Genomic DNA, 27,443 nt, shown 5'->3' with positions numbered 1-27,443 from the left:
CATGTGAAAAAAAAAAAACATTCCCACAAATTAATCCTTGCGTGAGCAATGCATGGCCATCATCTCAGGGTCCAAAATTAACTATTTTTTACCCAGGTGCCAAGAGGCGACTGAAGTATTTTTTCATTTGCCAGATGGAAAATTCTGGTCCGCAGCAAGTGCCTGTTAAGTTTTTGCTTAGCAGGGAAACATCTTAAAACATTAAATCAGGCTTTAATACTCATGAACAAACGCAAAGACTGCCAAGTACAAAAAGGCATTATATGATTGTGTAGCTTAGGCATCTTAGTTAAAAAGGACTTTTCATTAAATAGATAGCCCTCTCAGTTTGAAGACTGAACATTATAATGTGACTACCTTTCCAAGGACGTACACGCTGCAAAACTAACTACCATGTTGCTCGTACCAGTCTCCTACATTTGGTGATTTCGTTCACCCGTGAACAGTCAATGCTTTTTTATTTTCTTACCTTGAAGTTTTTTCATACACTAAAGTTTCTTCTGGAAATCAAGCACACTATTTTTTTTTTATTTAAACCGAAATTAATTTCTTGAGCGCCGGTTCAAAACATTGACCAGGTTGACAAGGCACTGAAAGTTAGTTGCCTGTTGGCAACTAGCCTTGAAATTCTGGTCGCCAGCATTAATTTTTCAGTCACATTGGCAACCAGCTGGTCGCAATTTTGGACCCTTCATCTTTGGCTACCAATCCTCCTGGTAGTGGAACTGGTAACCAACTGGTAACCAGGTCTTTTACGGTCTAAACCAAGATGGAGTTCGTAATCAGAGGAAATTCAAAAGTCCCCAACCCTGGGACTTGGCAATAATCAAACGTCCCTACCCCTGGCCGACTTCCTTGGTCAAATCCCCGGCATTTCTCTGCCACCCACCTCTAGATAAACGTTGATTGTTGTATTAAATCTGAACTATTTTTTCTCTGTTCAATGAGGGCAATTACTTTGATTACCTGGTATTATGGCAGCGAACTTGACTGACAAAATCCACATGGTGTTAATCAGAAATTGGACTACATGTACAATAAATGTAACACTCTCATTTACGTACATTGCCGTTAAAAATGTTGCATCAAGCTTTTTAAGTCCTCGTTGAACAAGCCATTATAGCAACTCTACTATCCTATCTCTCCCATCCATCTGATCACATCTATCCCTTCCCGTTGTCATTCATGTCTTTGTTTCAGGAAGCTAAACTTTCATGTAACCACTCTGGTCCAAATTCTCCTCTCCATCCAGGCAAAGGTCAAATGTTGATCTTTTCATATACCCAACCTAATCCCTTTATTAAGTGCATGAAAAGATTGACAATTGGATGGATTAAGTTTGACCTATCTAATTTGGGTCGACCCATGAATTAAGATCGAGTGTCCCACTTGGGAGTTTCGACTGTGGAGCGATTTAGTTTCAAACGTCGCGCATCTCATGTGTCAAATCTAATGCAAAATTTTAGTAATTATTACTAAAATATTTCTTCACTTGTAAGCATTTTAGCCCATTTAACATCGTGAAAATGAATATTGAGTCCGACTTATGAAGTTCAACATCTGAATCAACCGTTGAACTTACGTCATTTGGGTCAACTATAATAGGTATAGTAAACACCCGCATATAAGAACACATGATTTCGGGGTTCAGGCTGATCTAGTTCTTATTTATTGAGTGCTTAGTAAGAAATCAGCCTAAACTTGTTACCAGTCGGTTAGCAGGTTCAGTTTTGGTAACCATAAATGGTAGCCATTGCTCCCAAAAGGACCCGTGGGAATTTTTTATACACATGTGGGCAGCCAAGGAGAACACAACAAGGTATCTATTTTATCCTTTCTATTCTTATTCAATTGAATACATTAAAAATTTTATTCAACTTTCTGCAAAAGGAAAAGCTAAAAGGTTGTGAAAAACAAAAACTCTATCACTGAGTTGACAGTAAATAAGCAATAAGGGCGCCATCGATAGAGTGACAAGAAATGTAATAGCATAACCCTAATTTCAAATGTCCAGGAGGTTCACTACACCAGATAAATACATGTTAATTTAACAATGTGACTGGTTTAATTTGGGGCTGAGGGTAGAACATGCACGCCAGTCAATGTCTGTGTTTTAAGTCAATCTAAAATTCAGTTATTTTATTAAAACTTTTTTCCTAACCCTAGTTATTCATGATCATGAATAATTAGGATTAGTAAAATAAAGAGGTTACACCTGCAACATCTGCATTACCAGATTCTTTGCCTTTGTAAATTCACCAACTCGTAGGTATTAATGAATCTTGGTTGTAAGTATCATAAGTTTACTATCAGAATGCAATACATCACACAGAATATCAAATAAACCCATAAATTACCGATAATTTAGAACCAATAGTTTTGGCTTTTTACACTGCTTATTTTTCAAGTTTTGTACCTACCCCTCACCCCTCACTCCTCACCCCTTACATCGTCAGGTATCCCTTACTCCTCTGCCCAGACACCTTGCCCCTAATTCAGATTCAAGGCAGGTAGATGATATTAATCAAAGCATGTCTTATTTTATTTTATTTTTTCTCATCACTGATATTTTATAAATGTCTGCTGATCAATTTTTTTGCTTTTGTTAGTTAAATGGCAACTTTGAAGAAAACTTGAGCTTGGAGCACTACACACTTTAATATTTTACCATTATAAGCGGTATTAATACCAGGAAAAGAAAAAAAATTGAAGATGTTATGCCAGTTAATTATTCATATACCCTTCCTCAAAATAGAGTGCTTTTATTCTTTATTGCTTTATCTTCCTTAATTTATTTATTCTTAATTTACTGTTCCTGAGTTAGTAAATACCCTTCAATATGAATCTTCATTCATTCCCAGCCATAATATTCAAAAATTGCCCAATTTACAACTACACAAGTTGCAGGAATGTTGTGACAGTGCCCTTCTTATCTAGCAGGATACCGGTATTTCTTTTTGAAAACGTAAAGCCTATGACAACAACAATAATAATATTAATGACAATTGCTTCGTTTGTATTTTTTTTATGACCATATAGGATTGATAAAAAGGAGGTGGAACACCATGTCCTTTCAGTACGAACAGTTTAAATAGACACTACAATTTTTAGGATTAAAAAAGATCGCACACTGCAGAGAAGCTTGACATATATACATGTAAACAGTGTGGCAATTGTTTAGATGATATGTAAACCTGAGGAAACACGAAAGAGTCCACACTGAAGACAAGTCTGGATGACAGCAGCATGGCAAGTCTTTTAACCACAGAGAAAAACCTAAGTACTCACGAAAGAGTTCACACTAGAGAGAAGCCTTATGAATGTAAACAGTGTGGCAAGTGGCTTAGCCAAGGAAGAGACTTAAGAAAACACGAAAAGCGTCATGCTCAAAAAAGGTCGTATAAACGTAAAGGTAACGAATCTTCGTTTAAACGTATTTTTTGCAAGCGTAAGCGAGGAGGAAGTAGAAGTCTTAACATTAATACAGGATCAACAGTCAACCCACTGACTCAGAGCGAGACTGGACAAAGTGGTATGGTAGACCTGCAATCAGCCATCATTGAGAAACACAGCCGTTGGATTTGCCAAGAGGAGATGGATACTGAGGCTCTTCTTCTGCAACATCATGAAAATCATATGAGACATGCATGTACATGAAGAAGACATGTAAAGATCAAGCACGTTTCTGTTTTTCAAGTTTTGTTTCAGTTCTTTAAGGTTTTGTTAAATGTAAACGTCAACTGGCCGGTTTTAGCATGTTTCATGATCAGCATGAGTTTCTCTGCAGGGTCGGATCTTGCTAGTTCTGTTATACAAGTTGATATAGTAGGGCTTAAGTCGAGTTCCATCCACCGAACTCCGCAATTGGAAAAATGGAATTTGCGTTTTATATCACTTGTTTTGGAATTCGTTGCATCGTGAAATCTGGAAAACGTGTTGAAATAGAAAATTAACTTGCGTGTATCTTTCCAGCGGGTCAAAAATTACGGTTGAAGAGATTTGTAACAAAATCCCCGCACCTTATTCTGGAAGGCGACCAGTCGAACGCTCTGTTGGGAGCCAGCAAGTTTTTGGCCATACCCAGAACATAGGCAATTATTTGGTAATCGTTTTGTAATATTAATAAGAATAATATATATGGTAGCAAAGTACATATAATATAATAAAAAAAAATGCTTAAGGACTAGTGAAGTTGTGTAGGATGGAGGGTGCCCGAGAGCGTTTAGAAAAGTATCAAATGGAATAAACGATATGAGGTAACCTCCTGTTAACCTGCGTGGCAGGCGTTTGAAAAGAAAAGGGCAAGGTGATTCCGGGGGTGCGAGAAACGCAAAATGCTAGTGAGGACTCGCATCCAAATTTCCTTCCCCTTTCCAGGGGCACCCAACGACAATTTTCGGAAGAATATCTGTTCGGAAGACGATTTGAGATCTAAAATTTTCGAAACATTTGTTGTAAAATTTCTTGCTTGCCTGCCTCTCCTAGGATTTTCGAACATCCAAAAAATGGTATATTTGCCCATTTTTAACGGATTTTTACCCTAAAAAGGTCACCTAGAATTTTCGGAAGCCTTTTTTCTGGCTGAAATTTTCGAAAAGGTAAGTTTTGATCCCTATAATTTTCGGATCACTAGACTTTCAGCTAGGAAATCCGAACAGATGAAAAATTTTTAGGGGATAAAAATATGCCTATATCTACCGTTTAAATACTAAAATACGTTTAACAATGCTATGTTTAAGTGGTTTTGAACTATATTCTCGTTGGGTGCCCCTGCCTTTCCTTTCGAACGCTTGCCACGCTGGCTAACCTCTCATGTGTCCCCACCCCTTCCCCCTCAACTCTCCTTTCACAGCTTTAAAATCTCATAATCTGACATACAGTGTATCACCAGATATACGCTCACTTTGCGAGGGGTTTGTACTCGGAACTTGAAATGAAGTCAACCAGCTCTCTACCTACATTTGTTTATAGCCGATTTTGTTTGTTTGCAATTGTATTAGAAGGAAAATGATAATCTTAGAATGCGTTTTTAGCAGTTAGGCTACACAGCCCCTAAGAAGAAAATCAGAACGCCGGCGGAAAATCTTCTCCTCTTTTCAAAGATATTATAGTATCCTAATGTGAGTGGCGTCTGAATTGAGATGAAATGACGAGGGAGAATTGGCGAAGAGAGCATGGCCGGAATGATTGATTTGTTGGTTATTCGATGGTGCCTCTTTCAGCTCACGGAATGCCAATGGATCAGTATTGTGATGCCTAGCGATAGTTGTTTCCCTTGTCGTTTCAAATTGTCGTCCGGATCGCCTCTGTTGTTTTAAACTGTTCAGGCTTATTCTCCCTTGGGTTTGCGAATAAAAAAAATAATTTATCTCTCATGAAGCCAGAGCTGATGATGAAGTTTCTCGACATTTGAAAACACTGGCTAGAACTATGTTGTTTGGGCTGCAAAAACTGAATAAGGTAATTTTTTTTTGTTTTCTTTATTTTTCTATCAATTTTTATTCGCCTTACTAGGTAAGGTTAGCTGTTAAAAATATTAAAATCCTTTCATTTTCCTAGGTTACAGAAACGATAGCTTTTTTCCCCATACAAACCCTTATATTTCGACTGTTACGCAACAATGCCGACGCTTATATTTCGAGCTTGGGCTACCTGTGGTGCTGCCCAAAGGCCGGGTAGGGTTTTTGCGCCCTTTTGGTCTGAAAACGGGTATAGACCTTACCTATTCGGGTGTGGTTCCGGGTATGGTTCTCGAGTGAACTCGCAAGAGTTTATGCACGTATTCATTGTTTCACTGATAATTTCGACATGAGGTAGAAAGGAAGAGAAATATGTTTTGCTCTTGTTCTAATCTAGTAATGATAAAATAGTTTCTTAGAGACCGGGTCGAAACCTACCGGTATGAAATGACTCCTGGGTTCAAACCTTTTACAATCAAAATTAAATGAACAACAGACATATGATATTAAATGACGAAAAAGAAAGAATTGAATGGTAATGGAACATAATTAAATGAAAAGCCAGCATGATGGCTGGACAAATAGACATATCGTTGAATGGCAAATATACATAATTAAAAAACTGAATGACAATTAAAGGACTTTGTCACGATAGTGCGCATCTGTGAGCTGTGACAGTAACTGGTTGTTTTTAAACCAATCGGACGCGAGTAAGATGCACGCAAGGAAATTTACATAATTCAACAATCCGGATGTTTTTGTTCGATTCTAATATATCACCATGATTTATCTTTGATATTCTCTGGTATTCCTCAGATATATGTTGCAGCCGATAAGGATAAGATTAACAACCCTGTCCTGCTTTGAAACAAACATTTTAATAACTAGGTGTATTTTTACGAACCCACGCTAGCAAACCAGTCTCCGTGATCCGCATACAAAAATATTTTGTAAACAAACCTTAAGTACTGATCTCTTTGTTTGCCCTATATATCAACTAAGAAATACCTGCAAAGTGCGCCTGACCGGTGACCGAAACATACGGTATCGAATGAGGTAAACGTTTTGCTTAAAAATGCCACCTAAATGTGCACTATAATAAAAAAAGCCATGCGGTCGGCTAGCGCGATGAACACTCTGCATGAACACTGTAGCTCAGTCGATTGATACCAGCTAAGAATCGTAGCAGTGTCTTGAAAGCAATTTTTAATAGCGTTTCATCGTCATAAAACGCTTTCATTGAAATAGTAGCCACATAACGTACAAGTATTACGATCATTCTAAAATTAAAGAACAACGCAAAATTAAGCATAAACAGGAGCCCATCACTATGGCATAAATTTCAGTTGCTTATTATCCTGCAAGCAGAGGCCCTTCCATAGGAAGATCGAAGGGCCTCTGCTCGCGGAATAGTTGCCTATCAGTAAAGAAACAAATTCCTTACGAGTTGTTGCGGCGGGTGTTCCGCAAAACAAACGTTATCGAGTTCAACACAAAGAAACCAGATAATAAACGGAACATTTTATTTTTAAAAGATCAATTCTTAAACACTTACGCTCATACAGACACAAGGAACAGTACCATGGATAATATATAGATTTAGCCAGAACTAAAAGCGAAGTCTTGCTTTCTATACTTATGATAAAAGCAATCAAATTTAAACTAGTAACTTGAACTCTTAGCCAAAAAAAAAAAGAAACAAGGAGTATTTGGCATCAGTTCACCTTTAGCGGGAGGGGCTAAATGATTAAGAAACAATATCCCGCAAACAAACCTGAATTGGAAAAATTGTGGACTTTTGGGTCTCTTTTTTTCTCTCTTAACCAAAAAAAAAAGAAACAAGGAGCCTTCGGCATCAGTTCACCTTTAGAGGGAGGGACTACATGATTAAGAAAAAATATCCCGCAAACAACTGGCTGAATTGAAAAAATTGTGAACTTTAAAGTCTCTGTAGTAGCAGCAATTTAAAGGTTACGATTTCTAGGGTCAGTATTTCTGTCTTAAAGGGTAGAGCTAAAAGGAAAATTAGGCCAACACAGGGACTTTCGTGTTTCCGTAAGCCCGTTTTTATTTTATTTTCTTCTCTTATTTCTTTTTTTTAAACGGGCCCGGACGAACAGTTGTGTGTAGTCTTTACATTCAACTGCCTCACATTATCTGATAGAAAGTTTTACGGTAAGAAAAGGTGTATATTTTGCTTGGACAGACATATAATTGGAAAGCAAGCGATAACCTTTTTCGCTACTCACAACTATAAACCAACCTTTAACCTACTCAAACTGTGGTTCGTTTTCAGTTGTTGAGCCCGGTGGACCCGGTGCATTGCTGAGAAACGCGCCGTAGACTTAATTACACAAAATTTATAAACGTTGATAATACAGCACCCTACAACTTACAACAAAAAATAAAGACAAACTCGGGCTCGAAAAGTCGACGAGTCTGTGGTCAGAATAGAGGAGAATTCTTTCATATTTTAGATAAGCTCACTTTTTCAGCAAGAATATAAAGCCGCCAACAAACGTGAGGGTAAAAGGAGGAATGATATAACTATGCGGAATTTAATATACATTGCTTTAATAACTATGCGGAATTTAATATGCATTGTTTTCAGTTCAGGTTTGTTTGCGGGATATATTTTCCTAATCATTTAGCCCCTTCCTCTAAAGGTGAACTGATGCCGAAGGCTACATGTTTTTTTTTTTTTGGCTAAGTGTTCATGTTATTAGTTTAAATTTGATTGCTTTTATCATGAGTATAGAAACGGAGGCTTCGCCTTTGGCTCTGGCTAAATCCATATATTATCCCTGGTACTGACAACAGGCCGCGCACTCGGAATGTTCCTTGTATCTTTGTTGTATGAGCGTAAGTGTTTAAGAATTGATCTTTTTAAAATAAATTTTTGCCTGAATGTTCCGTTTATTATCTGGTTTCTTTATGTGTTGAACTCGATAACGTTTGTTTTGCGAACACCTGCCGCAACGACTCGGAAGGAATTCAGTTTATTTGCTGATAAGCTACTGAAATTTATGCCATTGTGATGGGCTCCTGTTTAAGCTTACTGAATTTTGCGTTGTTCTTCTAGAATAATCTTTATACTTATACGTTATGTGGCTATTATTGTAATGAAAGCGTCTTATGATGAAGCGCTGTTTAAAATTGCTTTCAAAACACGATTTTCAGCTGGTATCAATCTCCTGAGCTACAGTCTTCATGTAGAGTGTTCATCGCGCTAGCCGACCGCATTGCTTATTTCATTATAGTGCACATTTAGCTGGCATTTTTAAGCAAAAGGTTTGCCTCATTCGATACCGTGTGTTTCGGTCACCGGTCAGGCGCGCTTTGCAGGTATTTCTAAGTTTATATAGGGCAAACAGAGAGATCAGTATTAAAGTTCTTGTCTTTAAACCCTACCTCACCTACCTGGGGTCGCCCACCTCCAATTAAACAGGCCCTTACTAACGTGACTCATTGCATGGCAACTTATGTTGCTTACATAAGGTAATTTACATAGAAAGCTATAGAAATTCACTTTAATATCATTTTTTTTAATGACTACAAACGAGATAATCTTAAACTCGTTCTTAAACTGTCCAATATTGCACACTTTTAGTTCTGATTCTTTTTGATGCTAAAAAAAGGCGCTAAATTTCTGCCAACTGTGGGCACCGTTGGGCTGTTATACATTAATAACACGTTAGGTCGTAGAAAATGGATCATAAACTATAAAGTAATAAATTTTACAAATTCGCATTCGTTGACCCTACTATAATGTTTGACGCAATATTTCCTGTTAAAAAAAATAATAATTATTATTATTATAATCAATTGGAGTAACGGTATAACGTCCATGATATTAATAAATGTAACAGTATACACCACTGTACTTGCTGTATAAGGATGTTGGTGTGAATGGTAGAGACAAGTTGAAGTACGGCCACCAGTGCGTAAAAATAAAGTGGAACAACTGGTTAACAACCGTCTGTAAATATAAGGAAAAGACGGCCGAGTCTTCGATAAACAGGATAAGCAAACAAACTTCAAAACTCTCAGCCCTGTGCTTTGCAGGGAATGGTAACTCAATGGTGTTTTTCAGGGTGAACACCTCCCAAGTTTGAGCATAAACTAAGTCACCATAAACAAAGGTTTGGCAAAATTACCACCACAGCTGTCTTAGATGAGTATGAAAAGCTGTTATACCTGCCTCTCCTACGATTTTCGAACATCTAAAAAATGGTATTATTGCCCATTTTTGACGGAGTTTTACCCTTAAAAGGTCACCTAGAATTTTCGGGAGCCTTTTTTCTGGCTGAAATTTTCGAAAAGGTAAGTTTTGATCCCTATAATTTTCAGATCACTAGACTTTCAGCTAGGAAATCCGAACAGTTGAAAAATTTTTAGGGGATAAAAGAATGCCTATATCTACCGTTTAAATACTAAAATACGTGCAACTATGCTCTGTTATCATCATCCCAATCAGTTTCATTGGCTCGTTCTCTGATAAACACATTTCTTACAGAAAGTGCACGAGATATAGTAGTAAAGGGAAACAATTTCAGATAAGAAAGTTATTCTGCCTTTTAGTTTCAAAGTCAGGGGCACCCAACGAGAAAATAGTTCAAAACCACATAAACATAGCATTGTTCAACTATTTTAGTATTTAAACGGTAGATATAGGCATATTGAGTTGACGGATCCTACGGTCCGTCAAACCGTCAACATTGCTAACTGTCCGTATTCTGAGCACATACGGAGCGTGCATCTCATTATAACATCAGAGCAAAGTGTATTACGGTTCGTACGACCCATACAGATTGTAACGGTCCGTAATATGCTTCATTGATACGGATCGTATTAATTCCTCGTAAAACAAGCTTGTATGAGCCATAAACGGGCACGTTCCAACAGTAATGTTCGTCGTTCTATAAGCCATAAACCAAAACAAGCGCGCTTCAAATGTGGTATTCCTCGTTTTATAGCTCAAAAGGGAAACAAGCGCTGTTCAAAAACTTCCCCATATTCCTCGTTCTATAAGCCAAAAGGCGAAACAACCACCGTTAAAAGGATAATATTCCTCGTTCTTTAAGCCATAAAACGAAGCAAGTGCGTTTCCCAGAAATATTCCTCGTTCTATGAGCATAAACCAAAACAAGCGCGCTCCAAATGTAATATTCCTCGTTCTATAAGCCATAAAGCGAAGCAAGTGCGTTTCAACAGAAACATTCCTCTTTCTATGAGTATAAACCAAAACAAGCGCGTTCCAAATGTAATATTCCTCGTTCTATGAGCTAAAAAGCTAAACAAGCGCTGTGCAAAAGTGTAATATTCCTCGATAAGCCATCAAGCGAAGTTAGCGCGTTTAAACAGAAATTCCTCGTTCTATGAGCATTACCCAAAACAAGCGCGCCTTAAATGTAACATTCCTCGTTTTATAAGCCATAAAACACAAGGAGTGCGCTCTAAATGTAATATTCCTCCTTCTATAAGCCATAAAAACAAGCAAGCCCGTTTGCCAAAGAAACCTGCTCTAAATGTCGATAAAAGGCAATAAATCAGGGCGGGCAAACGCGCGGGGTCGAAGGGTGTATTGGACAACCCTCAATTTGTAGAAAAACGTGAATTTCAAATGACCAAATGGCAGATTCCAATTTCAGTTTTCAACAGTTTTCATTTCTCTCGGAATGTCATAACTTGTATGTTCTTTTTTGCATTCTAAAAGTTGGTTTTCACTAGCGTCGGAGTCGGAGTGCTAATCAAAAGCGTAGAACTTTACGATCTAGTGAAGACAACGTTCTGATTCCGCTTACGACTCAAGTGAAAACTAGGTTGTCGGAGTGGCAAGCAAAAGCAGAAGAACTAATAAAACCAGTTATAAAGAGTGGGAACCTGCATTGTGATTGGCTTATCCTTCCGCTTCTGCTTCCGACTCCAACAACCTGGTTTTCACTAGTTCGTAAGCAACGAAGTCATGAGCGGAGTTGGAAGAAGATGGAAACGTTCTGATTCTTCCGACTCTGATTTCGTCGCGCTTACGACTCTGCATACGACTACAATTTATATGATTTTAACTGAGTCATAAGCACTCTTACGACTCCGACTCTGACTCCGTCGCTAGTGAAAACCAGCCTTAAGCAATTCTAAGTTACTGGTTAAGAAAACAGAAAGGAAGAAAAAAATTCTTGACTCTTCGTTGCTTTTACTTTTGGAAGTAAAATTTGCATTACCTAAAATAATATAAATACTTAAACTATAAAGGAGAGTTTATCGCAAGAAACAATATTTTGCGAATATTTTTGATGCTGACTTGTCACTGACTAACAAATCACTGGTTTTATTTTGTTTACACACCTTTCTTATCATTTCAATCTGTTACTCGGAATTCAGTCAGATGTTATAATTTTGTTTACTTCCATAGTCGTTTTTTCCACACTTAAAACTTAACCTCAGATTTATGACGAAACTCCCTTCACCCATTCTTTGCAAATTTTAATTGGTCATACCCTGTAGGATTACTTTTGTACCATTTAAAAGTCGGTTCCAATTCCTGATACTTGATTATTAGCACCTGTGAGAAGACGGCAGTCCTTCGCAAGCTTCCGGGTCTTCAGATGTAATGCATCAGTCACACCCTCCCCCTCGGGCTACTACGGGGCATTTGCCGGCCTTGTCAGTCCAAGGGGTGGGGAGTTCGCCAATTTGGGGCGGCCCGGGTGTCGGGCATTTGCCAACCCTGGGGCCACCCCCAGCTCTTGACACTCACGTGGTTTCATATCCAAGCATAACTAAACATGGATGATTTTACAGAAAACAAAAGCAGATTTGTATCTGTCAAAGACGAGAAAAACGTGTAGAAATTTTTAAAGGCATGTTCCCTCGATTTTTGCTTGCATTTCTTCATTGCTTATCAAACCAGAATCTACATAGCAGGGCGTAATAAGCTAGGGTGTTGAAACGCTCATACGCGCTCTCTGGTTCAGCTGTGATGCGGGACTGGAACTAGTTGGCTTTCCGCTCTCAATCCGCTGTCAGGGCAAGAAAAATGGCGCCGTTTAGCTGAAAGTAGGTTCGGATTCATTGCATTATATCTTTAGATCACTGCAATCTATAATTAGATTGGATATTTGGCGTATTTCTATGCGATATACAGAAAATATTTAGGTGATATTTTATAGTGAATCTTATAAGTTAAGGTGTTTTTTTGCCTTTTATGTTTATGTAGTGTCTAAATGGCTTATCGAATATTACAGGTTGAAGGTCGCGTTTTATCTTGCCAGTCAAAACCAAATGATAATAAACGGCTAAAAAAAAAATGTGTAATGGTTTTATAAATTTTGTTTGTCCATGCAAATTTTTAGAGTGAACTTTTATGAACCTTTTAGGTTTTATTTACTTCTGAAGTGACGATTTCATAATGGCGATAGCAAGGGTTTTGTTTTGTACGTTGGCGTTTACCTTGTTAGTAAAATAAAAGATTTCACTTGCCCAATTTAGCGATTTTTCTTTTTTTAATATACACTAAGATGGTAAATAATTTTTTTTGGTTACAGAACCGCGATCCATTCTACTAGAAAATTGCATTCGAATGATCTCGTGTGACAGTCTTTACATAAACAACAACAAATTCTGCTTCAGTCTGCGGTATAAATCTAAAGGTTGTATTGCACAGAAACAGAATGAAGCCTATGGATAAATTTGCTTTCAAATCACCACAAAGATTCCACTGTAAAATTAAATCATAGAATACGTTTGTTATTATGATGTTTTGCAGGACAACAGTGATTGCCCGGCCTGAAAAGACTACTAGAATACACTGAAAGATAATACCGTGAATATATATGAAGAAGAACATGAAGAGGTCTTAATTTGATTGCAAGTAGAATGAATTAAGACCGTGTAACATTGTATTTTTGTCGTCAGAGGCGTACGTGTGGTGTTGCACAAACTACAGTCAGTTCTCAGATGGAAACTATAATAATTGGGACTGGCACAAAATGTCTGTATATAGAGAGTAAAAGAAAATGACTGAAGAATAGTAGGGACCAACTCGATTTGCTAGAGGTGCCTTACCTTTTGATTGTATTACTGTATAATATTCTAGCATTATATCCTCTCTCTTAATATTATATATTGTAGACAAGGAAACAGGAAAGTATTTTTTGAATCAAGTTTGATTAAGCCTGGCTGCAGTTAATAAGTTTAACCAAGAATGAAATTGAATCATACTGGACATGAAGTATACAAGTGTGCTAGGGTTGCTGGTCACGCTAAAAAGTTTGTTTTTCAATGGTTTAATAGCTGTTACAGGCCATTTGTATTTCATTTGTGCATAATTCTGTATGATTTTCTTGTTTGCAATATACTTTTGAATTTGTACGTTATATAAATGTTTTATCATATCTGTAAGATATATATATAGCAACGTCTGGTTTCAATGTAAGACTAGTGAATGTTTAGTTTCTTTTAAGTTCCTTGGTATGTATTGCATGGGTAGTTTTCAGTAACCATTTCATGACAAAAAGGTGTTATTATAAGACAAAAATATTTGCTGGGCTACTTATTTGTGTTCTTGCGACCTCTGTTAGTTTTTCAAGGGCGGTTAATTATATTTTTGTCACATACTTATTCTTCATTGCACAGTAGTATTAGTGTACAAGATAAAAAAAAAAATGATTATTTTATTATATTTTAAAAATATACCGGGACTAATTTAGTTTTCACAATCTGTCCAACTGTAGTGCTCAATATTGGAGATAGCTCGATAAGGTGTTTAGAGAAGAATACTGATGTACACCAACAAATCTATACTTTAATAGTGACTAAAACAGATCATCTGGTCTTGAAACTGGGCGGCAAAAAGTAAATGCCATAGCAGTTGATGAATTACACAACTTAATATTAAACTGAAGTGGAGAAACGATAATATTATTTTAAAAATGATGTTAGTGCTATCATCTGAGTTGTGATGCCAGTTTCCTACCAAGTCATGAAAAGTTAATACCGAGGTCACGGAGGTGGAACTATATTCAATACAGATATTTGTTCACGGGGAAAAAATTGAACAAAACAGAAAACTTGACTTTTAGTCAACTGACCCCTGAAAGTTGCATACGAGATATGCTTATCCACTTTGACTAATTTGTAGGACGACTTAGTTTTAACGAGGGGTCGAAAAATAAATTCATTAGAGTCAGGGCTGATATCTAATTTCTTCAAGTACTCTTTGAGTAAGAAAACCGGGCAAACATTCCCTTCGGATTGAGCAATAGCCACTTCGTCACCTTGTCTAAGCTGACCAGTCTTGCTTTTGTCTACTTTGATAATCATGAACCCTTCATAAAAACGAATTAACGAATATGACTCATTCTAATATTAAGAACCTCCTCAGATCTGAAAAAACCCGCATAGGATAACACGTACAAACACACGTTTCTAAGCTGCCGGACATGGCACAAATCAGCTCCTTCCACAATTTCTTTGAGGACTTCAACTGATAAAGGCTCTTTCCTATTGGGTCTCCCAGCCCCTAGAATTCTCTTAGCAGCTTCCCGAACTCTAGAAACTACCTGATTATCAGAATGGGACGCCACACCGACGATCTCGTGGGCCCACTTAATAGCATAAAATGCAGTATCGACGGAGCTAGAGGAAATTGTGGATTCTAATACATGCTGTAAATAAATAGCTACATGAACAGGTTTTACCGGTAGAAAAGAAATGTTCAATTTGCTTAAAGCAAAGTCCATCCATTTCCTGAACGCCCGATGATACATATTTGTGGTGGCCGGAGCCCTTGCTGACAAAACAGACGTCTGAAGCCTTGAAGTGAGGCTCTGCATATATGGGTCCTGAAAAGTTTCGGTTTCTTTCTGAATACCTTCCTTAAAAATATCTGTAAACAAAAGGGGAGAGCAATCAGAGACAATAGGAAGAAAAAACAAACTATGTGCAACAATGGACTCGTTTTAATTTTATAACACCTCTGTCAGAACGCATTCTTAAACAGGCTCATTAAAGTGTGCATAATAAATGCAAATCAAGAAAAATAAAATCTACCACTTGAAAATGATGAACCAAAAGGCAGCTGACAAACCAGCAATACTATCATTAATAACGGAAAATTCCAATCACGAGAGCAGGCAAACGTATGAAACAGCTCAGAAACGACATTCCTAAAGAACGTGAATAAACGAAGTATCCAAAGACTTCTCCAAAGATGGGTACCAAAGACCCTAATTATAAAAATTGTTGCAAAGCGAGCAATTGCCATCTTCGACTGTACAAAAACACAAAACAGACTGCGCCCTAGGTTGCAAAAAATTTAGACGCAGAGCTACTACACTAAAGGACAAATCCTTTGAGCCAAAAACGTGATTCTTGGCTTTACTTCTAATAAAAAGATGCCCGAACTTGGGAAGAATCACCCAATCGTGTACAAAAGCGTTCCAGTGTTTGCCATCATCACATAGTGAAATCCAAAAATAGGAAGACTTCCACAAAGGAATAACTAAAGTTCCTACAGCCTTGTACGCTCTCATATGAGTAATAACTCTACTAATTTGCGATACCGGTGGATGGACCCAATTATTTTCTCCCTCCCAGTTCTGGGCGAAAGCGTCCACAGCTTCAGCGCTGGGTTGTAAAATCTAGAATTAAAGCGCGAAAGCTTGGCGTTGCAACTACAGGCAAACCTATCCACTGTGCGGGGCCCCCACATTTACAATCCAACATATGAAACACGTCATCATTAATAGAGTAATCGTCCAAATTAATTATTCTACTCAAAGAATCAGCCTGGTGATTAGAATCCCTAGGGATCCACTTCATTTTAGGGGAAATGCCTGAACTGGCGCAAACATGAAAAATAGGAAGCGCTAGAGACTGAAGCTCCTCAACCCTACTACCGTTATGAACGATGCTTACTACACTAGTGTTGTCAGTAAACCAAGTATTCTTTTTACCCTGAAGATCAGGAGCGAAAGGGGAAAGTGCCAGGTCTACAGTCTTAAGCTCTCTCCAAGTAGAGCTTTGAGAACCCTCTGTAGCACTCCAATTTTGATGAAAAATCTTAAGCTCGTTTTCAATAAAAGAACTACAAGCGTAATCTGGTGCGTCAGAATAGACAAATCTAGCGGGCGGTTGAAAAGGCAACCAGGGGCAACGAAAATTGAGGGAGTCGACGTTGTCTATCCAAAACGTTAATTCATCACAAGCTTCTTTAGTCAACTCAACCTTAGAGTTCCATGACTTACAACTGTGTACAAAGCACGTGTCATAATTCTGGCTACACTTCCAACACAAGGAGTGAGCGAGCTGACTTGGCCTACCACAGCGGCTACATCTCTAACTTTGAAAATTTTACAGTCATCCTTACGTAAGAGATCAATGCTACTCTTTAGCTTTGAAACCCTTCGTTCGGTAACCGAAAGAAATCCTTGATAAGTATCAAAAACAGTGCCGAGCCAGGAAATAACTTGAACAGACTCCAAAAGGGACTTCTCTTTTTAATAACAAGCCGTCAACAGTCAAACTGTTGATTTTGGCCTTGATAGAATTGCTACCACCCCCTAAGCCGTCATCGAGAAAAATAGCCATGGGAATTCCTTTGCACCTCCATGAAGTAAGAATAGGCTTTAATAATTTTGTGAACAGATACGGTGCGGAAGACAACCCGAAAGATAAAACTGTGAACTGAAAATACTTCACAACACCATCGCCAAAATCCCAGAAGAAAGCTAAGTATTTACGGTGATCGGGAAAAATTTCAACGTGATGATAACCGGACTTCAAGTCGAACTTGAAAAGAAAAAAGCCTTGAGAGAAAATTCGAAGGGCAACCGATACATCTTCGCATCTAAATTTACGCTTAAAAACATACAGATTAACATGCCTCAAATCAAGAATTAATCTCTTCTTGCCTGAAGACTGAATGGAGACAGAAAGTGGATTAACGATATCCGGCTTGTGATCCAGAATCTCAACACACTTAGTTCTTAGGTCGGAAATAGCCTCAGAAACAAAATGACTATGGGTAACAGCAGAGTGATTGTTAGGACTAACTTTAGGGGGCGGAAGAGTCACGAACGGAATTTTACCGTCGCGGACAACGCTTAATTAATATAAACCCTGAAGCGCCTAATTTCACCCATTGATCGTAGCACAAAGACAAACGACCACGAACCGAAGGGCTGTTATATTGCCCTGAAGTAAACTCATAATTTAACAGCGACCTTATTTCTACTGCCTTATCAGGGTGATCTGAATTTGAAAGATCATTATCAGAAAAGTCACTAGAGCTATTTGAAACAATGGAATTGACTACACCTTGAAAATTTTCTGGATTGCCGACGGCTAGTCATTGGCCGGTGGTTGACTTTGCAGTGTAAGAACACTGGGCCCTCCAATGTCCCGGTTTATTATAGGCAAAACAGGAACCTGGTTTGGCCTGTGGCGTTCTGGTCTGCACTACTGGAATAGGTTTCCCACTACACTGGCTAAAAGGAGCGGCAGCGACCGTCGTTAACGCAATGGGATCTCTTCTGTTTGTTGGCCTTGACTTCAAACGTCCGCTTTGTTTAGCCTGGGTACGTGCTCTAGCCTCTGCTCTGATAATCTTCTTCTCGTCGTCGGAATCCTCCGCAAGATCGTTACGTTTGTATTCACGAATCAACGACCACCCAAAGCCTGACTTGTCAGCAAGCAGAATATGTTTCTGCCTCTCAGTCAATAACTTCTCACCTTTCTCAAGTGAAGCGTGAACTTTATCAAACTGACGAGCGGAACAAGCATCTTTAGCCTCTTCGATAGCGTCGCTGACTTTGAGGTTGAATCGATATTGATCTTCGTTACCTCTCTTTTTAAAGCGATGAGGCTCGTCGAACTTTAGCTTCTTGATTTCTTTGAGGTGGGAATCTGCGGTGTCCGCATGCGAACGTTTCAGCTCGTTTACGGAGTCATCAAGCAACGACTTCCACGCTATGAGATTCTCATTCTTCTTTGTAACAGTCGATTCCACAATTCTGACTACTTCGGCCTCGTCCATGATTGAGAATAAGTCGCAAGGAAGGCAAAAGTAAAAAAATAGCATCAGCTAGACGAGGTGTCGGCCTAGAATGCTTTCCCACGTGATAAGCATCCCTTTTATAGCGCTCCATTCTACCCATACTGCACTTCAACTGCCCCAGTCCCCACTGCTTCCGTGCAGCAGAAATATTTCATTTGCGGCTAATTCGTATGCACTCAAAGGCCGGAAATTCCATGCGTTTAAAATTAAAGAAAATGCAGAGAATATAGCGGAATATAGACGGAAAAACACTTGTTTCAAGTCTTTTTTTATTTTAATTATTTTTCTTTTTAGCGCGAAAAGTGGTGGCGGAGGCGCGAAAAGTGGTGGGGCCGCGGCTCTACCAGCCCCTTTCCCTCCGCGGTCCCTAGATAATCTCTCTGACGGTCCAGTATAATGTCCTCTATCTTGTTTTGTCTCTTTGGTATTACCCAGACCCTTGCATCACAGCTAGATCGCTCGACCGCGCTTGTTTCAACGCCCTAGCTTATTACGCCCTGCTACATAGCTACAATCGGGAGCGGACGTGAATCAACGTGAATCAAATTTCTTTTTATCTAGAATTTGAATGAAATTTAGTGGTGATGATTCTAATACTACTATGATCTATCAAGAGAACATAATATTTGAATAACTTTAAATTGAAAAGTTAAAACGTTTAACAAAACTTACTGCAGCAAAATCAGTACTGAATTGGTGAGCTTAAAAATTTAGCAGGTTAATTTCAAAATGTATTATGAAAATACTAACAATTTACCTAGATGTCTGTACAAATGGGAGGATATGGAATTGACTGATGCATAGATCATGTAATACTGGTATTTCATATTTTCTTCACGTATTTTCTTCTTTATATACTATTCCTTACAACAGGGAAGAAATACTCCTTTATCTTATTCTTATTCTCCCAGCAAGTAAGGAGAAAAAAGGAGGAAACAGCAGTCGCAAGCGAATTTGTCACTCAAAGTCTTAAGAGACCCTGAATGTAAAGATCGAGAATCGGCCGACAGTTGCAAAATTTCATAATTTATTTATTCTACCCGAAAGAATCTTTTGGCGAACAATTTTCAAGAATGGTAATAAAAGTTCCATCGCGCTTTGCTTTTTCAAAAAAATCAAAAAGTTCAAAATACGCCAAGGTGCACCCCGATCTCCTGGAAAAACAGTGAATATTCTGCACATTTCCTAACTTTGTACTACCCTGGGAACCAGAGGCTTTTTCTGCTTGCGACGAGGAGCGTCGTCGACCACAGGCCGACACGTCTTCAAACGAAGGTCGAGGACACAAGCGTCATTTTCAAGACTTAACCGAAACCGGAAACCGCGCAAGAAAAGCGCTAACTTCGTACGCGACAACATGGTGAGTTCCCGGTTTGCTATTTTGCATATTAGTAAAAGGTCTCTTAAATTTAAGGCCCCTTTGTCTTTCAGAAAATATAAACTTCATGTGATTCCCCCTTTGTCTTTGAGAAAATATAAACTTCATGTGATAGAGTACTAAAGTGTGACGTCATAAAAATGAAATTTCTGAAATTATGGGATTTGTCAGGATATTCTGAAAGAACAATGTCCAAGAGGCCTATTTGCCAAAAATGAACATTTGGGGGCAAATTGTCCCTGAGATCGTAGCCCAGTTATGCTTACAAAACTCCATACAAACCCTTCTAAATTTTTTTTGGGTCGACCCAAAAAAAAATTAGAAGGGTTTGTATGGGGTTTTCTGAGTATAACTGGGCTACGATCTCAGAGACAATTTGCCCCCAAATGCTCATTTTTAGCAAGTAGGCCTCTTGGACATTGTTCTTTCAGAATATCCTGACAAATCCCATAATTTCAGAAATTTCATTTTTATGACGTCATCACTTTAGTACTCTATTTTCTTACGTTTTAGACAGGATAATACGAAAAGCCGCTGAAATAACATTCTCTGGATCTTTTTGGTTGCGGTAAACTAAAAGTCAGCCTTAAAGGCCTATGCTAGTAATAACCAAAGGTTACGGAGTGCGGGCGACATCGACCGAAGGTCAAAACGCTTTTGCGCAAACACCGTGCTTCGCGTTAGTTTCACGTGATAGATGGTCAAAACACGCGTGATTAAATTACGAGAGATAGAAGTTCCAAATGCGCGTGAACACATTAGCGTTCGTTGCATTCCATTCATTCGTAGTGGAAGTCAAACCAAAGCTGGCATCACATACGTGCGGTGCATGCGTAATAGCAAACTAAAGATTAGGATTGCGGGCTTCCCTTGTCGCCCGCAAAAATCATAGTACGTAAACTTGCGTGTCATCAGTAATCGGCTCCTGGTATCATATTGTGCATCACGTGAAAGCTTTAATCCAGACCATTATCTCCAATGTCTCTTTTGGCCCCCCAAAACTGGCGCATCCAATTTGAAAAGAGTTCGGGCTATTCTAACCAAAAATTCAATGAAAATTGCTGAGCAACTGTCAAGTCACGGTCGATCCTTCAGCTTGCAAATAATGCATTTTTTTCGCTTCCGATTGAAAATGTTGGCAAAGAACGCCTCGAGGTACTTCACTGACCTTTTCATTACATTATAATTTAACAAGCATACAAGCACGCAACATATCATTTTATTTGTTCTATATTTTAGAGATCTAACCGAAAGATAACGGTCGTTATCATCGCGATTGATGTCTAGTCAAAAGTCATTTCAATCATTTCTGTTTCTGAACAGAAATACATCCAAGACAGAGTTTATGGTAAAAAGTAGGTTGAGTTTAATCGTCCGGGTGAACGTATTCCTGAATAGGACTGTTGTTGTTGACAGTGACCGACGTTTCGACAACGTGTGCGGTAGTCATCTTCAAAGTGAGTTGTTTCACGTCAGTTGATGGTATTATACTCTGGTTGTTGATCTGATTGGTCAATTCCGGCGCGTTGTTATTGATCGTCTGTCGGTTAAGCCGTGATGTTATTGGCTATGCAGACTCGTAATCAGTAATTGGTGCGTTTCGATCGCTCTATTGTCACGGTTAAACAGTCGTCTGTTGTTAGTCAAACTGTCAGTTCTCAAGTCGTTCTCTCGTATTTAGTTTTGCTTGATCTCGTCAATAAGTCGTTTGTACGGTGCTGGTAACTGTTGGCTACGCTTCAGTGAACGGACGATCGGACGATCAAACTCAACCTACTTTTGAAATGACCCGTGGGTTCAAACCTTTTGCAGAGTTTATGATGTAGATAAACCCAAAGGCAAAGGTTAAAGACTCTCGAGACTTCCTCATGTCTATAAATCATACTGCCTGCGTCGCAGGCACTCTAAACCTTCTGTATAGAGCGTCTGCGAATTGGTGCACAAAATCTTATTCGAATCCCGCAGAGTCGCAAGGACATATGTCGGCGTTTTTGATTGGGTTGTTTCTTACGCAGTTTGTGATTAGTCCGATTTGAATTAAATGTTGACAGGCCAAACACGATAAAATAGCTCGTGACAAGAGAGATTGAGCTCGTGATAGTGTGAAAGGTGTCCTTAGAGTCAGCTTGAATAACAGAGGTCTTTCTTGTTTTCTTTTTGCGTAGTTTATGCAGTGCATAAAGTATTCTACACTTTGACTGAGCAATTTTTTTTGCCGCCTTCAGTCTCACATTTAGAAGTTAGGAGTCTTAGGAAGCTGGTCTGTTCCATGCATATTGAGTAATTAGTTCCTGTGGTATGTTATGTTTCTGCAGGGACAGGATTTGATCATGATCGTAGATGCAGTTTACCATTAAATAATTTTCTTTTACCCCTGTTTAAGCCGTAAGCTTTTTATTGTAGCTAAATAACCTTACTTTCCTTGGTTTTCTCCAAAATGCCTTGACCTGAATAATTTCATGTGTGTAGTTTTTTTTTTGAACGTGAATATCATGATTTCCTGATTTGTTTTGACGCTAGAACTGTCGGCTAGATTGCAGAATACACGGCAGTGCATCTGCAGCGATTGGAATAAGACGCTGGAAAACCAGTCGACAAATTTACAAGCAAACTGTGGCCTTGAAGGAATTCTCTCAAAGCATTTTTTTTTTTTCAGAAGAAGGCTTCAAAGTTCAAACTACTCTTTCAGCGGCGGTTTACTGTAAACTGTAAACGGTCCTTGCAAACTCCCTTCTGTGAATTTTGACATGTCACTGCGCCCAACCGTCACGCACACCTAAGAATTAGGCCAATCGTGAGGCGTATAAGAAACCCGCCTATCAGAAACGCTCACATATGTCCTTGCGACTCTGCAGGATATTAGAACGAGCTTTTGTGCACTAATTCGCAGACGGTTTAGACAAGTGCGTGGGCCGGCTTCAACGCAGGCTATAAATCATAGTTCTCCTATTAAAATTGTCTCATATACCACATCCCTTGGAAGTGCTAATTGAGCAACACCTGATGGAAGAATATCTGTCATGGAAAAAACATATCCGAATCGAGAAATTATCAACTAGTAGTTTCCAATGGAAAATGAAGTGCTGCGAGTAAAGCATGCCATTTCAAATAGTTTGAATCAGTTGTAATTTATTTCAATTTTTGATATTTGACATTAACAGTGTCAAACAACTGTTCATGTAACGCAACACGACACGTCGATGAAAAAGAAATGTGTGTATTTAGCTACAGTTGTCCACGATATATATTACGCCATCATTTTCAATATTTGCTTCTGCTGTGTATAAAACGTTTTACCACCCACGGAAAAACAATTTTGTCATACGTTCCATCATGAAAGCTCTTGATAACTAAAGCAATTTTAATTATCAATTAAGCTTAAATAAATACAACAAAGCTGGCTGAATACAAATTTGGCCAAAAGACCGAATTTATTTACCGTTGAGTTCCACGAATTGCTTCAAATGTATTTCTGAGAAACGTATCTCTTCAATTCACGAGAATTATTTTTTTCACCTTCACTTGCATTCATTCTCTTTGCTTGCGAAAACTTGGCTTTCTGCCCGAAACAGGATTTCTCCGCTTTTAGTTTTCCACAACCCACTTTATCACTTTATCAAGTATTTCAGAGGATACAGTATTTACTTTTCCCTTTGGAGTGTAATTAAGAATCAATTGACTGCGAACAAAAGAGCCTCGATTTCGAGGGCCATAATTGAAATCGAGGCAAATGCGGTGATATACATACAGACAAACTAGCCTGGATTTCATCCGATTACTTCGAGTCGTTATTACTCCCTCAGTAACGTCTGAATCGACCGGCCGTTAATGCCGTCCAGTGACGTCACTACTCCTTGACCTTTGCTTTAATTCATGCAAAAAGTAAAACACGATTTTCAAGTGGCAAACCGAGAATTATCGTTTAAAAATGTCTGCATGATACAGTACTGCTTTATTTTTTTCGATCGTAATTCATGTTTAACGTTCAAATTATCAACTGCATGCAGTACAACCCTGAACCGGTTGTACTAAATTTTAATATATATATTTAGCCACAGCTAAAAGCGAAGCTCCCATTGATAAATTTATAACTTAAATCAAACAATAATTTTGTATTCCACAAATCAGTTAACTTAAGGGCACATTCATGTGACTTTTGAGGGAAAAGCTAAGTGATTTTGGAGTGAAACAAATTTTGTATCGAGTTGATATAGCCTTATATGTAGACCCAAAAAATAGTCTTCGGTCACTTTTAAGAGCAATGATGGCTCTTGATCACAGTAGATAAGGCGTGGAAAACAAATCAGACCGAATTTTTTGCGTTAGACACGTTTACAAATTCTTGCCAATAAATCTGGGTGCGTGCAAACCAATCTTTTTAATTTTTTTATACACCACATCTGAGGAGAAAGAGTACTATGAGGCGCTGTTTTTACCATACAGACCTCGGACAAAATGCAGTATTTCACAATTTTGCAAGACAAATTGCATTCATTCAACATTCAGGACCATCGAAGCACGCGTGGACTTTTAATTAGCGAAACCGTTCAAAAAATTTCCAAAATCACCTATACGGCCAGCCGGTTCTAACTTTTGACAAGCGCCAAATGTGCGAAGAAATTTCAAAAGAGTTACGCTTCAACGTGATAAAGAATTCATTGAGTCTATTTTATATTAACGGTTTTATAACGATGTGTAATCTTAAAAAGCGTTTGATACGCTTGGCATTTTTAGTACTCCTGCAAGCGATGTTTATGAACGGCTGAAAACAAACGGCAAAGCGAGGAAAATTACACTTTTGAGACTACCAAATATCAATAAAGAAAAATAATTCGATAGAACACTTACAGAGACAACAATTTTCATTCACGAAAACAAATGAGTATTTAAGTGTGTCTAAGAATCCTCAAGTCTTTACTAGTAAGCTTAAAGTTTATGTTTTAAGCCGCCGGTTTCCCGGTGTTGGCTGTTTTCAAATATGAACTCACGACAAGAAAATCGTTCAAAGCTTTCTTTCTACAGCCAAAATTACAACTAAATATTCTTCGGAAAGTTTTTTCTTTCTATTTACGGTGAATTAATATCGACTAAAGGCTTTTTAAAGTTCTGTAAGCTTAAGCTTATATCAAACCTCATACTAGGTCAGATCAGTGTCTCAGTCAAATCTTAATACAAACGTGCATAAACTAGCTTCATAAACTGCGCCGCTGCACTTCATGAAATTAGATTTAAATACAATAATTACTCAGGCTTACCATATTTCGAGATGCAGCTCCTGAAAGCTATCAAATAAGGCAAGGATCGCTTGAGCCTTTATAATTCTTGTACGCATCCAGCAAGGTGAAAAACAAAAACGATGCCATCCGAAATCGGATTATCGGCTTTGACAAGCGACGCATTTTTCAACCAAAAACCCAATAAACAAACCAGCCATGAATAAGAGAACACTCTTGATAGCAGCTGTATTTCATTTTGTACATCCAGTGGAAAAAAGACAGTTAAAAACATCACAAGTTGACTCAAAACTCTGTCAGCTTCAGCTGTCAAAGTAAACAACTTTCAAGATGCTGCATAAATTTTACGCATGAACACACCTGTCAAATTTTAACCAATCAGAGCATAAAAATTGGACGTGGAGCGTGACCAACACGTGATCATGGTAAGAAAAGGTCTTCCCCGCCTTTATTTAAAAAAAAAATGGCTGAATTTTTGCGTCTGAAGTCAGTTTGAAATCAAAATCGTAATAGTGCGGGGCGATACTGACATAAACACAACATATTTGAATTTAAAACAAAAATAAACGTGAACCTGCGATCATTTAAATAGGTCGACACCTGAGCCCGCGATACGGTCAGGTGATAGAGGTCAGCGGATACCCTGTTTTGACAGCTGTCAATTGATGACAACATTGATCTGCAATCAGCTTTCTCCTGGGCTCCCAAAGTAGCTAGAAAGTGTGAGAGTAAACATTGGTATGCCTGTGGTGCGGACGGACGGTCGGTCGGTCGCTCGGTCGGTCGGTCACGTGATTACCAAATTTTCTGGGATGGGTAGATTTCCTTAGCTATGGGGCTCCGCCCACGCGCGCGCTTCGCGCGCGTGGAGCTCCGCTATAAACAAACTAGGTCGCAATCACGCAATGAAATAAACACACACACGGAACACAACACAATGATTTGCTTTAATTGAAAAGAAGCTATTTGGTCCTTAACGAAGAAAAAAAACAAGGACACAAGAAAAACTAACAGAATCATTACACTTGACCGTGAAAATAGCAAGAAGGTCGAGTAATTCATAACATTGACCTCAGAAAACTTCGCGTAAACAAAATCACCGGTCGCGGCAACCACAAAGCGGCTGTAAATGAAAAACCTACCGACTCTCCCCAATGATTCTTCATTCGCAGTTCAATTTAGCATTTCAGTTTCGAAGACAAGGGCAATTTTGCCGTTTAAGATAAAGATTAAGCTTATCGAAATGTCTGAACTAAACGAAAGAATGCCAGGGATGCGATTCGCTGAATATCAAGCGACAATCCCGCTAAAATTGTTCATAATTATACATAATTATGCGAATGTTTAGACAGTCAACCAATCAAAATCACTACCCGGTTTTCAGGTAGTGAGTGACGTCACTGGACGGCATTAATGGCCGGTCGATTCAGACGTTGTTGAGAGGAGAAAACGACTGGAAGCAATCGGATGAATTTCAGGCTAACAGACAAACATATTTACATCCAAGATAGCTCAAACGCAGATGGTATCGGGCACGGGCAACCCAGGCTGGTCGCGACCTGAATAAATTTCTTAATAAGTGATGACGTCATAACAATTAAATTTGTGAAATTATGGGATTTGTCAGGATATTCTGAAAGACCAACGTCCAAGAGGCCTACTTGCCAAAATTTAGATTTTCCTGAGACATTAGCCCTGCAGTTATGCTCTGATGACTCAAAAGAGGCTAACATCTCACAGACAATTTGCCACACACCGCTAGTTTTTGACAAGTAGGTCTCTTGGATGTTGTTTTTTCAAATTATCCCGGCAAACAGCAAATCCCAAAATTTCACAAATTTAATTTTATGACGTCACAATTTAGAACTCGTCTGCTGCGAAGCCTGGTGGCTTAACAGCAACTAAAATTGCCTCTGGTATTAGAACCCCAAAACGTATTAGACCGTTTGCTCCTTCCAGTACTCCGTAGTTCATCTATAATTCACTGATTCAACCTCATTTTGATTACTGCAGTGTGGATCGGGATAATTGTAGTAAACACCATCAGTGCCAAATTACAAAAACTACAAAATCGGCAGATAAGGGTTTTAACTTTTTCGCGTTATCACACTAATGCTGATGATCTTTTTGAACTTCTCGGCGGGAAAAAACTGGATTGCCAATAACGAGAGGTTAAAAAAGCTGTTATGGTCTATAAATCACTTGAATTTCTTGCTCCAGATTATCTCTTGTTAATTTGTAGACCGTAGTTGTAGACCGTAGCAGGGTATAAACCTACTCATTAACAGACACCGGCCGAATTCAAACTTTCCGTT

Source organism: Porites lutea, chromosome 9 (genome assembly GCF_958299795.1).
Source record: "Porites lutea chromosome 9, jaPorLute2.1, whole genome shotgun sequence".
Taxonomy (NCBI): domain Eukaryota; kingdom Metazoa; phylum Cnidaria; class Anthozoa; order Scleractinia; family Poritidae; genus Porites; species Porites lutea.
Note: the sequence above shows the minus strand (reverse complement) of the source record.